Raw genomic sequence first — 12,622 nt, 5'->3', positions numbered from 1 at the left:
TACTACATGACCACCGATTCTGATTTTGAGTTGCTCGGTATTCTCATATAGATGTACAACTAGCCAGATCATCCATCAGAGATCGATAAGTGTCTAACCGCCATAAATTGGTCATATGCTCGCGGAAGTTACTTTTAAAGTGACTACCGGAGAAAGGATTAGCCCTGTCAAAATACTCAACAGCGGGCTGCCACATGGCTCAATCCTTGCCCCACTATTCTTCAATCTTTATACTTCCAGTATCCTGGACACACAGTCCTGGAAGTTCAGTTACGCGTATGACTGAGCTATAGCAGCACAACATGATCCAACCTAAGCCATAAGTATGAATCTTCCACCTTTGTAGCCACTCAACAAGAATTTCAACGCTGAAGGGAAGCGTCTCAACCAATACAACTACAGTAAATATCTAGATGTACCCTGGATAGGACCGTCTCTTACAGGGAACATCTGACAGAGACCGCACGTAAAATGAGGACGACGACTAATCTCTTCTACAAAAATGTGCGGCATTTCTTTCGGCTTCACAGTATATGTGCTTCCTACATCACCAGTTGATGGCGGAACATTGCGCCCATGTACGGATTAATAGCTCACATATGAAATAGATTGATGTGGTACCATATGACATTATGCGCACTGATAGTGACACAGTAAAATTCCCCCCTTCTGCATGTTTGCCCTCCTTGAGTCACATACCGTCATCACAGATTTGGAAAAAAAAAAAGAAAGAAAGAAAGAATGCCTTCTTAGAGAGGACTGCAAGATTGTTATCAGTTATCACTGAGCAACCTGTACGTACTGACAGAGCTGACCTGAACCGCAAAAGACTGAAATCAAGAAACGTTGACGGCGTTAAACCGAATACGTACTGGCCATGACAGAAGTGCAAACGCCCTCCTTAAATGGGAGAAGATACCACACCCAAAATGTGACTGCGGAGCCGAAAAACAAGCAAACCAGCACATGGTGTAAGAATGCCCAAATCGAGCCTACAAAAGACACTTTACCGATTTTCCTGCAGCAACAGGTGAGGCGATTCATTATATCCGATTCTTGGACGTTAATTTGTAACTAAGTTTGGCACGTAATATAGGCTTTACAAGTACACATGGACTATGTTGACTTTAGTGCTATATGAATATATATGTATTACGATGCGCGCTATACTTAAATAAGTAGACCATCACTAAACCAGTTGGCTGAAAAGCATACATTGTACAATTTTTAAAGAAGTTCAGCAATTCCTACGAGGCGTAATATTCATTACGTCCCATAAATTGCAAAACGTTCGTCGATTGCTGAAGCCGTGACGTATTTATAACTACTAGATAGCTATTTGGGCGGTTGGTTTGTACAACCAGCAGGAACGGGCGCCAACATGCCTGAGATGTTCCACGTGGCAGACGAAAGGTCATCGACGCACAAGTGCAATCGTCTCGCTAGGCATGCGACACGAGCGACTTTAATCCACAGTTCGAAAGTTAAGCTGTTTAATCCCGCAATAAGGAATTCTCAGACAGAAGAAAAATCTGCCAGTATTTAGTAAAACGTAACTTTAATTCAGTAATGTTTTTAAATAAGGCAAACGCAGACTCACTGGTACCGCAAAAATTAGATAAACATTGGTAAAAACTCATCAGACTAATCACATACAAAGATGGAGAGCTGTAGCGTTTAGCGAAAAATTACAAAAAACCTTCGGAAATATTGCGGCAGCGGTGCTGTTTGGCGCAATAAATGAGGTGTAAATGTAAACAAGGAGAGCAGCAAAACGGCACATGTAGGACGGCATCAAATATAGTCGCATTCACTATAGTATCAAGCGATGTGCACCGAACTGATGTATTAATAATAGGAACGTCAGAAGGGTAAAACAATATCTTACTTAGGATGATTAACAGGGTACGCTCATTTGTGAGACGCATAGAGACATCACGTTTTTGATTTGTGAAATACGGCATCGAGAAATCGAATGAATTTTTAATAGGAGAGAAATCATGAAGGGCGAATAATTAACGAAATCTAAAAACAACTCAAAATAATTTCTTATTCAGTTAACCCACATGCTGATGATAGTGGACGAAACATATTTCTGTCTGCTACCACAATTTCGCTTTGTATAATAAGAAAATATGTTCAGCGTAATTATATAAGTTTTAACTGTTATTGTCAATTTATGTTAACTGTGGTTTGTACTGAAAATATGAGTATGTGACAAATACAATCGTCAAATCTCAAGTGCAGTCTGATTCTTCATTGGCCTTTAGAAATGTGATTAGTTCCTTTCCTTTTATTGACTACCGTGTTAAAACTATATTAAAATTACTTTAAATTTCCGAGTTTAGGTCCCAATGAAATATCTGGACTTTACTTAGTCTTCCACACACTTGGAGACCACGATCGGGAACTCTGTTAACAGTCAACACTAACTTTTCAGAATTACGTAGCATCTAACTCACTAAAGACTGAAGTCAGCTTTTTTTGTGAAACATGAAGTTCACTTTCAAACGCTTTAAATATCATATGGAACAATTGGATGTATAAAAGAGTTGTGTTTAAAAAGATGGGACCATTTCAGAAGTGAAGGTATCCACAATAATTGACATCTTCAAACAATGGAAAATCCAGGATGGAATGTAACAGTATTATGAAAAGATTAGTTGCTACTCGCCATGTAGGGGATATGCTGAGTCGCAGATAGGCACAACAAAAAGACTGTTACAAAATAAGCTCTCGGTCAACAAGGCCTTTGTCAGAAATAGACAACAGACAGACACACACACACACACACACACACACACACACACACACACACAGGCGCGCGCGCGCGCGTTCGCGCCCGCAAACGCAACTCACACAAACATGACCACATTCTCTGGCATCAAAGGCATGGAGAAAGCTTATACTGCTTAAGCTAATAGCGCTACGGCAATGCCAGTTCCACACAAATAATCGTCCTAAACACAACGACGTGAGCTTAGTGTCTCTTCAGTGGAAGTATGTAGTTGTCCATGAGTAGTACAAATTTGATTCATAGTCTACTAACTTAATGTGGTGCACTTAATTTTTACATACATTATAAATAACTGTCTTGAACAGATGTACATGCCAAAACGCATGTTCTGTTCCTGCACTGCGTTACGACCAAGACACTGAAGTTCTAGAGCGTAAAAAGTTTGTGTAGCTATGTAAGTAGATAAAGACATGTTTACAAACAGTAATGAAGGGAAAGTGACAAGTGACGCTACAAAAAGGTTACAAAATTTTCGGGGTGCTAATATGTGCGTTTTCTATCTTTGAAAATAATGAAGGGTTTCAAGTTTGTTGGTGAGTCATTTTTCGCAGCAAGTAGACAATTATTCATTTTACAAATTCAAATGATTTTTCTTGCTACAATATGATATTTATTAACGTTCAAGACTCGTTTCGCCTCTTATATTAAAGGGATCTTCTGTGGAGTCTTCTGGAACGATACAGTTTTGTTTTTACCAGTGATAACTGTAGATTCGATACAGTTTACACCATACATGAAGTGTTACAGTTACGCATCCTTCCTATCAAATCTGCGTTTCCTCTTACTTGGTCATATTTGTGAACGGCTGACACAAGATAAAGCTTAAATTATTGTTAGATTACCAGTGAAGTGTTTCACATCATTTAACGAATAAAAACGAAGTAGGAACTGTAAAATCAGAAGATCTTGACGAGGAGAGACGCAGATTTTGTCAGGACACGTGACGGTAATTAACATTTTATTCATATCAAAAATGTGATATGAACTGTGTCTAATATGTAAGTATATCACACTGAAAACAAATTGTATGATACTAGATGTAATCCATTGAACATACCACTAATACAAAAGGTGAAACGAGTCTGGAGCGTAAATAAATATTATATTGCAGCAAGGAAACGGCGTGCGAATTTTTTTACAAAAACTCAACATTGTGTAATATAGACGTTTATTATGACTTAAAATAATATCTTTGTAGCTTTTAATTGTGTTGGGTTATTGCTGAAATCACTGAAAATTATGCAAGAACGCAGAATTTCTTAAAGGAGATCTTTGTTAGAGATAACTGTTCAAGCAATTACTAACGAACTTGTAGCTGATTGTAAGTAAACAAAAGAACGCATCTTAATATTTTGTGAGACGGGTATTTTTGCCGCGGTGCCTATCAGTTCTTGTCTGAAAAGTCAGTAGGGGATTTCGAATGCTGTGCAGAAAAAGGAAACAAATACAGATAACTTTGTCCATCCCCCAAATCTAGCCTCACTCCTCTATGCACAAAGCTAGGATATAAATAGGAATGATGTGCCATAAAAAAATTCAATGCAAACATATTTCACGGTACAAATGAAAAGGCTTACAGCGATTACAGTCCTCGGAGAGTGACGGCTAGAGACACGCGCCGGCTGGCCATCGCAGACCGCAGGTACGCCTTCTACGCTGGTCGGCCCGCGAAGCGAGCAGCTGAGAGCAGACTGGCAGACCCTGCGCCCTCGCCACTACACGCGCGCTACGCGAGCCGGAATCGATAGCGCGTCGCGGCAGCGGCAGAGGCAGCGGCGGCGGCGGCGGCGGCGGCAGCGGCAGCGGCGCTCACACGGCAGGCGTCGAGACTGGGCGCCGGGACCGCGCCGCACCGCGTCGCCATGGCAACAGGACGGCGCACGTCCACCGCTCGTTTGCGCAAGACAGATTCCCCCGCCCCAGCCACTATCACTACCCGTTCAGCTGCCTCACACTTTCTAAGAGCCGAGACCGCTTTGATTCCAAAGGCACGTGTTTGCACTACTATCCGAAATCTAGGAATAAACTAAGTGGGGAGGCCGAGCGGTTCTAGGCGCTACAGTCTGGAACCGCGCGACCGCTACCGTCGCAGGTTCGAATCCTGCCTCGGGCATGGATGTGTGTGATGTCCTTAGGTTAGTTAGGTTTAAGTAGTTCGTTCTAGGGGACTGGTGACCTTAGAAGTTAAGTCCCATAGTGCTCAGAGCCATTTGAACCATTTTTTTGAGTAAACCAAGTGGCTTAAGAAAAGCTTCAGGAGTCTGCCAAGGGCCACATGAGCACAATGTACGACGGAAAAAAACAGTCACCCCCGGGAGACTTCACGTTAATAGCGTGATCTCAGTTGTCGAGCAAGAGAGTTTGTAGCTTTCATCACGTGTCATATCCAGCTGAAGCCACTGATTCATTATACATTACAGGCCATTAAAATTGCTACACCACGAAGATGACGTGCTACAGACGTGAAATTTAACCGACAGGAAGAATATGCTGTGATATGCAAATGATTAGCTTTTCAGAGCATTCGCACAAGGTTGGCGTCGGTGGCGACCCCTACAACATGAGGAAAGTTTCCAATCGATTTCTCGTAAACAAACAGCAGTTGATCGGCGTTGCATGGTGAAACGTTGTTATGATGCCCTTTGTAAGGAGGAGCAATGCGCACCATCACGTTTCCGACTTTGATAAAGGTCGGATTGTAGCCTATCGTGATTGCGGTTTATCGTATCGCGACGTTGGTGCTCGCGTTGGTCGAGATCCAGTGACTGTTAGCAGAATAGGGAATCGTTGGGTTCAGGGGGATAATACGGAACGCCGTGCTGGATCCCAACGGCCTCGTATCACTAGCAGTCGAGATGACAGGCATCATATCCGCATGGCTGTAACGGATCGTGTAGCCACGTCGCGATCACTGAGTCAACAGATGGGGACGTTTGCAAGACAACAACCATCTACACGAACAGTTCGACGACGTTTGCAGCAGCATGGACTATCAGCTCAGAGACCATGGCTGCGGTTATCCTTGACGTTGCATCACAGACAGGAGCACCTGCGATGGTGTACTCAATGATGAACCTGGGTGCACGAATGGCAAAACGTCATTTTTTCGGATGAATCCAGGTTCTGTTTAGAGCATCATGATGGTCGCATTCGTGTTTGGCGACATCGCGGTGAATGCACATTGGAAGCATGTATTCGTCATCGCCATACTGGCGTATCACCCAGCGTGATGGTATGGGGTGCCATTGGTTACACGTCTCGGTCACCTCTTGTTCGCATTGACGGCACTTTGAACAGTGGCCGTTACATTTCAGATGTGTTACGATCCGTAGCTCTACCCTTCATTCGATCCCTGCGAAACCGTACATTTCAGCAGCATAATGCTGCAGGTCCTGTACGGGCCTTTCTGGACACAGAAAATGTTCGACTGCTGCCCTGGCCAGCACATTCTCCAGATCTCTCACCAATTGAAAACGTCTGGTCAATGGTGGCCGAGCAACTGGCTCGTCACAATACGCCAGTCACTATGAACTGTGGTATCGTGTTGAAGCTGCATGGGCAGCTGTACCTGTACACGCCATCCAAGCTCTGTTTCACTCAATGCACAGGTGTATCAAGGCCATTATTACAGCCAGAAGTTGTTGTTCTGGGTACTGATTTCTCACGATCTATGCACCCAAATTGCGTGAAAACCTAATCACATGTCAGTTAAAGTAGAATATATTTGTCCAATGAATACCCGTTTATCATACGCGTTTGTTCTTGGTGTAGCAATTTTAATGGCCAGTAGTGTAACATACCTTAGAGCTATAGCTTCCAAGGATGTTGGTTGTCACGTTTCACCAGGTTTTACATGTCATTAGGGACAGGATGGGGCAGTGCATGGATTAAAAAAGGGTGTAAAAGAGGAATGTAGTCTTTCGCGCTTGCTGATCAATGTACTTCGAAAAAGCAATAACGAAGCTAAAGAAAAGTTTCAAGAGTGGATTTAAAATTGAAGGTGAAAGGATAGCAACGTTAAGATTCGCTAATGACATTGCAATCCTCAGTGAAAGAAAAGAAGAACTACAGGACTTGTTGAATGGAATGAACAATGTAATCAGTACAGAATAAGGACTGAGAGTAAACAGAAGAAAGACAAAAATAGTGAGAAGTAACGAAATGAGAATAGCGACGGACTTCACATAACTATTGTTGTTGTTTTGTCTACAGACCTGAGACTGGTTTGATGCAGCTCTCCATGCCACTCTATCCTGTGCAAGCTTCTTCATATCCCAGTACTTACTGCAACCCACAACCTTCTGAATCTGCTTAGTGTATTCATCTCTTGGTCTCCCTCTACGATTTTTACCCTCCACGCTGCCCTCCAATGCTAAATTGGTGATCCCTTGATGCCTCAGAACATGTCCTACCAACCGGTCCCTCCTTCTTGTCAAGTTGTGCCACAAACTCCTCTTCTCCCCGATTCTATTCAATACCTCCTCATTAGTTATGTGATCTACCCCTCTAATCTTCAGCATTCTTCTGTAGCACCACATTTCGAAAGCTTCTATTCTCTTCTTGTCCAAACTATTTATCGTCCATGTTTCACTTCCATACATGGCTACACTCCATACAAATACATTCAGAAACGACTTCATGACACTTGAATCTATACTCGATGTTAACAAATTTCTCTTCTTCATAAACGCTTTCCTTACCATTGCCAGTCTACATTTTATATCCTCTCTACTTCGACCATTAGCGGTTGTTTTGCTCCCCAAATAACAAAACTCCTTTACTACTTTAAGTGTATCATTTCCCAATCTAATTCCCTCACCATCACCCGACTTAAATCGACTACATTCCATTATCCTCGTTTTGCTTTTGTTGATGTTCATCTTATATCCTCCTTTCAAGACACTGTCCATTCCATTCAACTGCTCTTCCAAGTCCTTTGCTGTCTCTGACAGAATTATGTCATCGGAGAACCTCTAAGTTTTTATTTCTTCTCCATGGATTTTAATACCTACTCCGATTTTTTCTTTTGTTTCCTTTACTGCTTGCTCAATATACAGATTGAATAACATTGGGGACAGGCTACAACCCTGTCTCACTCCCTTCCCAACCGCTGCTTCCCTTTCCTGCCCCTCGACTATTATAACTGCCATCTGGTTTCTGTACATATTGTAAACAGCCTTTCGACCCTGTATTTTACCCCTGCCACCTTTAGAATTTGAAAGAGAGTATTCCAATCAACATTGTCAAAAGCTTTCTCTAAGTCTACAAATGCTAGAAACGTAGGTTTTGCCTTTCCTTAATCTAGCTTCTAAGATAAGTCGTAAGGTCAGTATTGCCTCATGTGTTGCAATATTTCTACGGAATCCAAACTGATCTCCCCCGAGGTCGGCTTCTACCAGTTTTTTCCATTCGTCTGTAAAGAATTCGTGTTAGCATTTTGCAGCTGTGGCTTATTAAACTGATAGTTCGGTAATTTTCACACCTGTCAACACCTGCTTTCTTTGGGATTGGAATTATTATATTCCTCTTGAAGTCTGAGGGTATTTCGTCTGTCTCATACATCTTGCTCACCAGATGGTAGAGATTTGTCAGGACTGGCTCTCCCAAGGCCGTCAGTAGTTCTAATGGAATGTTGTCTACTCCCGGGGCCTTGTTTCGACTCAGGTCTTTCAGTGCTCTTTCAAACTCTTCACGTAGTATTGTATCTCCCATTTCGTCTTCATCTACATCCTCTTCCATTTCCATAATATTATCCTCAAGTACATCGCCCTTGTATAGACCCTCTATATACTCCTTCCAGCTTTCTGCTTTCCCTTCTTTGCTTAGAACTGGGTTTCCATCTGAGCTCTTGATATTCATACAAGTGGCTCTCTTTTCTCCAAAGGTTTCTTAAATTTTCCTGTAGGCAGTATCTGTCTTACCCCTAGTGAGATAAGCCTCTACATCCTTACATTTGTTCTGTAGCCATGTCTGCTTAGCCATTTTGCACTTCCTGTCGATCTCATTTTTGAGACGTTTGTATTTCTTTTTGCTTGCTTCATTTACTGCGTTTTTATATTTTCTCCTTACATCAATTAAATTCGATATTTCTCCTGTTACCCAAGGATTTCTATTAGCCCTCGTCTTTTTACCTACTTGATCCTCTGCTGCCTTCACTACTGCATCCCTCAGAGCTATCCATTCTTCTTCTACTGTATTTCTTTCCCCCATTCCTTCAATTGTTTCCTTACGATCTTCCTGAAACTCTGTACAACCTCTGGTTTAGTCAGTTTATCCAGGTCCCATCCCCTTAAATTCCCACCTTTTTGCAGTTTCTTTAGTTGTAATTTATAGTTCATAACCAATAGATTGTGGTCAGAGTCCACATCTGCCCCTGGAAATGTCTTAAAATTTAAAACCTGGTTCCTAAATCTCTGTCTTACCATTATATAATCTATCTGATACCTTCTAGTATCTCCAGGATTCTTCTATGTATACAACCTTCTTTTATGATTCTGGAACCAAGTGTTAGCTATGATTAAGTTATGCCTTGTGCAAAATTCTACCAGACGGCTTCCTCTTTCATATCTCTCCCCCAATCCATATTCACCCACTATGTTTCCTTCTCTCCCTTTTCCTACTATCGAATTCCAGTCACCCATGACTATTAAATTTTCGTCTCCCTTCACTACCTGAATAATTTCTTTTATCTCATCATACATTTCATGAATTTCTTCATCATATGCAGAGCTAGTTGGCATATAAACTTGTACTACTGTAGTAGGCATGGGATTCGTGTCTATCTTGGCCACAATAATGCTTTCACTGTGCTGTTTGTAGTAGCTTACCCGAACTCTTATTTTTTTTATTCATTATTAAACCTACTCCTGCATTACCCCTATTTGATTTTGTATTTATAACCCTGTATTCACCTGACCAAAAGTCTTGTTCCTCCTGTCACCGAACTTCACTAATTCCCACTATATCTAACTTTAACCTATCCATTTCCATTTTTTAAATGATCTAACCTACCTGCCCGATTAAGGGATCTGACATTCCACGCTCTGATCCGTAGAACGCCAGTTTTCTTTCTCCTGATAACGATGTCCTCTTGAGTATTCCCCGCCCGGAGATCCGCATGGGGGACTATTTTACCTCCGGAATATTTTACCCAAGAGGACGCCATCATCATTTAACCATACAGTAAAGATGCATGCCCTCGGGAAAAATTACAGCTGTAGTTTCCCCTTGCTTTCAGCCGTTCGCAGTACCAGCACAGCAAGGCCGTTTTGGTTAGTATTACAGGGCCAGATCAGTCAATCATCCAGACTGTTGCCCCTGCATCTACTGAAAAGGCTGCTGCCCCTCTTCAGGAACCACACGTTTGTCTGGCCTCTCAACAGATACCCCTCCGTTGTGGTTGCACCTACGGTACGGCCATATGTATCGCCATATGTATCCCCACCAACGGCAAGGTCCATGGTTCATGGGGGTAGGTGATAACGAAGTAGATGAAGTTAAGGATTTCTGCTACCTAGGCAGCAAAATAAACCACGACAAACGGAGCAAGGATGACATAAAAAGCAGACTAGCACTGTCAAAAACGGTATTCCAAGTCAAGAGAAGTGTACTAGTAGTACCAAACATAGATTTTAATTTGAGGAAGAAAATTCTAAAAATGTACGTTTGGAGCACAGTATTGTATGGCAGTGAGACATAGATTCTTCTAAAAGCGGAACAGAAGAGAATAGAAGCATTTTAGATGTAATGCTACAGAAGAATGTTGAACATTAGGTGCACTGATAAGGTAAGGAATGGGAAGGTTCCCGCGAAAATCGGAAAGCAAAAGGTATATAAGAAAACACTGACAAGAAGAAGGAACAGGATGATATGACATATGGTAAGACATCAGGGAATAACTTCCATGGTACTAGATGGAACTGAAGAGGGTGAAAGCTGTAGACTCCTGGAACAATTTGTCAGCAAGTGATTCATGGTACAGCGTATTTTGCCACTGGAGTTATTTTTGTGAATAAAGAGGGGGGGGGGGGTGGTAGAGAAGTAAAACTTGGTCCATATTTAAAACTTGGTCCATATTTAAAACTTGGTCCATATTTAAAACTTGGTCCATATTTTCAATACACGGGTGCTCGTGTTGCTTGGTTTCTATTTCTGGAACATTCATGTATTGTAAAGATCAACCAAAAACGTTTTTTGTAATTTTTAGCACTCAGTGTATTGAAAAGCTTTCTTGGCGAATAAGGTTGCTTGCTACAATTGAGTGTATATTTTGACCTTTACTGATCACTTAGTGAGAGGTAAAACGTGAATTATTGAAATTATGGTACAAATTACGATGGACACCAAGACATCCATTCCCGTTTCCTATTTTGCACAAAGTTCATTATCATTCGCTGTGTGATGCGACGTTTGTCTTGATCGCTGATTTACGAATTACAGCTAAATATATGTGACAAGCAGGAATATAAATGTCGGGGTACGCCTAGGGTTGCCATATCTAACTAGGACCTTGTCGGGACACTCTGAGATGAGGGTATAAAAATGCTATTTAATATAATTACTTTTTATTTATAACACATATACATGGAACTTGTTGTGGAAGATTTCACCTTTTTCAGCAAATCTTTTTTCCCTTTTACGTCGGAAAAATTTGTTCAGTCTTGTGGTCTGATGCGTCGGTGCCTACGCCGGAAAGTGAAACTTTTGCTGTTGTTCTATGTATTCGGACACCGAGTGTGGTGCGAGAATATTTTTAACAATCGCTGTAGCTTCGGTCCTGGTTGTAGGCTGCTTTGCGGCTACTGTCAAGTCAGGATACATCACGACATTCAGTTTTACGGTACAGTCAAGAGAACTGAAGGACTGATGATGCTTGACAACTGCATAAGCTGTTGTTAGTTCTGCAGCAGCAACGAGCTGTTCTTCCTGAGTATCTTCTTTAATCATGAACGTAGAATTAGTCTTTGATGTCGATGCTGCCGCAAATCTATTTGTATGATTTTTCCTAGAAATGCCTCACATGTGCCTTACCTCCGTGAGTTGCTGACATCAAACAGCAACAAATTTCACACAACACTTCCTTCCTTGACAAAAGAACACTCTTTTGTGTAATTATTCGAGAAGTGACATTTTATTAAGCTGTGATAATCTTATTCTATTAGATGGTAAACAGTCCACGATAACACTTTACTCACTATACGCTTCACGCCCTATATACCCGCAATAAACACTTCAGACTTTACTAACTTGCAGTCTTTGTTCGTATTACGTTTAGAAAGAATCATTGTATCAGATTGCTGTTCAAATGGAAACTGACCGATTCTTCTGTGTGATGCTCCCTCGTACTACTGGAGAAGTCTAGTATTTTCTCAAATGATGGCGCTAGATCTAGAAGGTGCTTGTATCGTCGATACAGTATTCGCAACATTCAAAGTCGTCTGTGGGCGACCTTGTCAACATGTTGCACTAACAGATGGCTTTACTTCAGTACTTGAGCCAAGCTCGTAACAGTATTTTGGAAGATCAGGACAAAACTGTGACTTACGGGGACGTCGGGCCAAGAATATTCATGACGTTGACGATCCCAGTGCATCAGGATGGATGGAAAGCCTAGGTACGCAGCACACTACGCAGAAAAACGGCCACAACCATTTCTTACCCCATACCAATTCTGCCGAAATGAAACTAGTAATTGCTGTAACGTACCTGAATGTGCCCCCACCTCCTCCTTTTCCTCTAACATCTCTGTATCCTGTACACTGTCCTCAGGCTTGGTCTCCCCCACCCCCATAGTTTCCTGCTTCCTCTCCACCCCCTGCCCATTGC

At 41.9% G+C, this 12,622-nt stretch overlaps 1 protein-coding gene across 5 annotated transcripts in view; it reads right to left on the bottom strand.

The window, feature by feature from the left end:
• The window catches only part of LOC126481128 (ras guanyl-releasing protein 3-like), a 448,249-nt gene that overhangs the window by 294,445 nt on the left and 141,182 nt on the right, over nt 1-12,622 (bottom strand). The window contains exon 1 of one of the 5 annotated variants that reach the window (XM_050104670.1): nt 4,375-4,543. The exons of the other annotated variants lie outside the window; for them this stretch is intronic. The gene's annotated coding sequence lies outside the window, so the exon portion shown is untranslated. Of the gene's footprint in view, nt 1-4,374; nt 4,544-12,622 lie in introns of those variants that run through there. 5 annotated transcript variants of the gene reach the window in all.

Source organism: Schistocerca serialis, chromosome 5 (genome assembly GCF_023864345.2).
Source record: "Schistocerca serialis cubense isolate TAMUIC-IGC-003099 chromosome 5, iqSchSeri2.2, whole genome shotgun sequence".
NCBI lineage: Eukaryota > Metazoa > Arthropoda > Insecta > Orthoptera > Acrididae > Schistocerca > Schistocerca serialis.
This window is presented reverse-complemented; position numbering and strand designations above follow the sequence as displayed.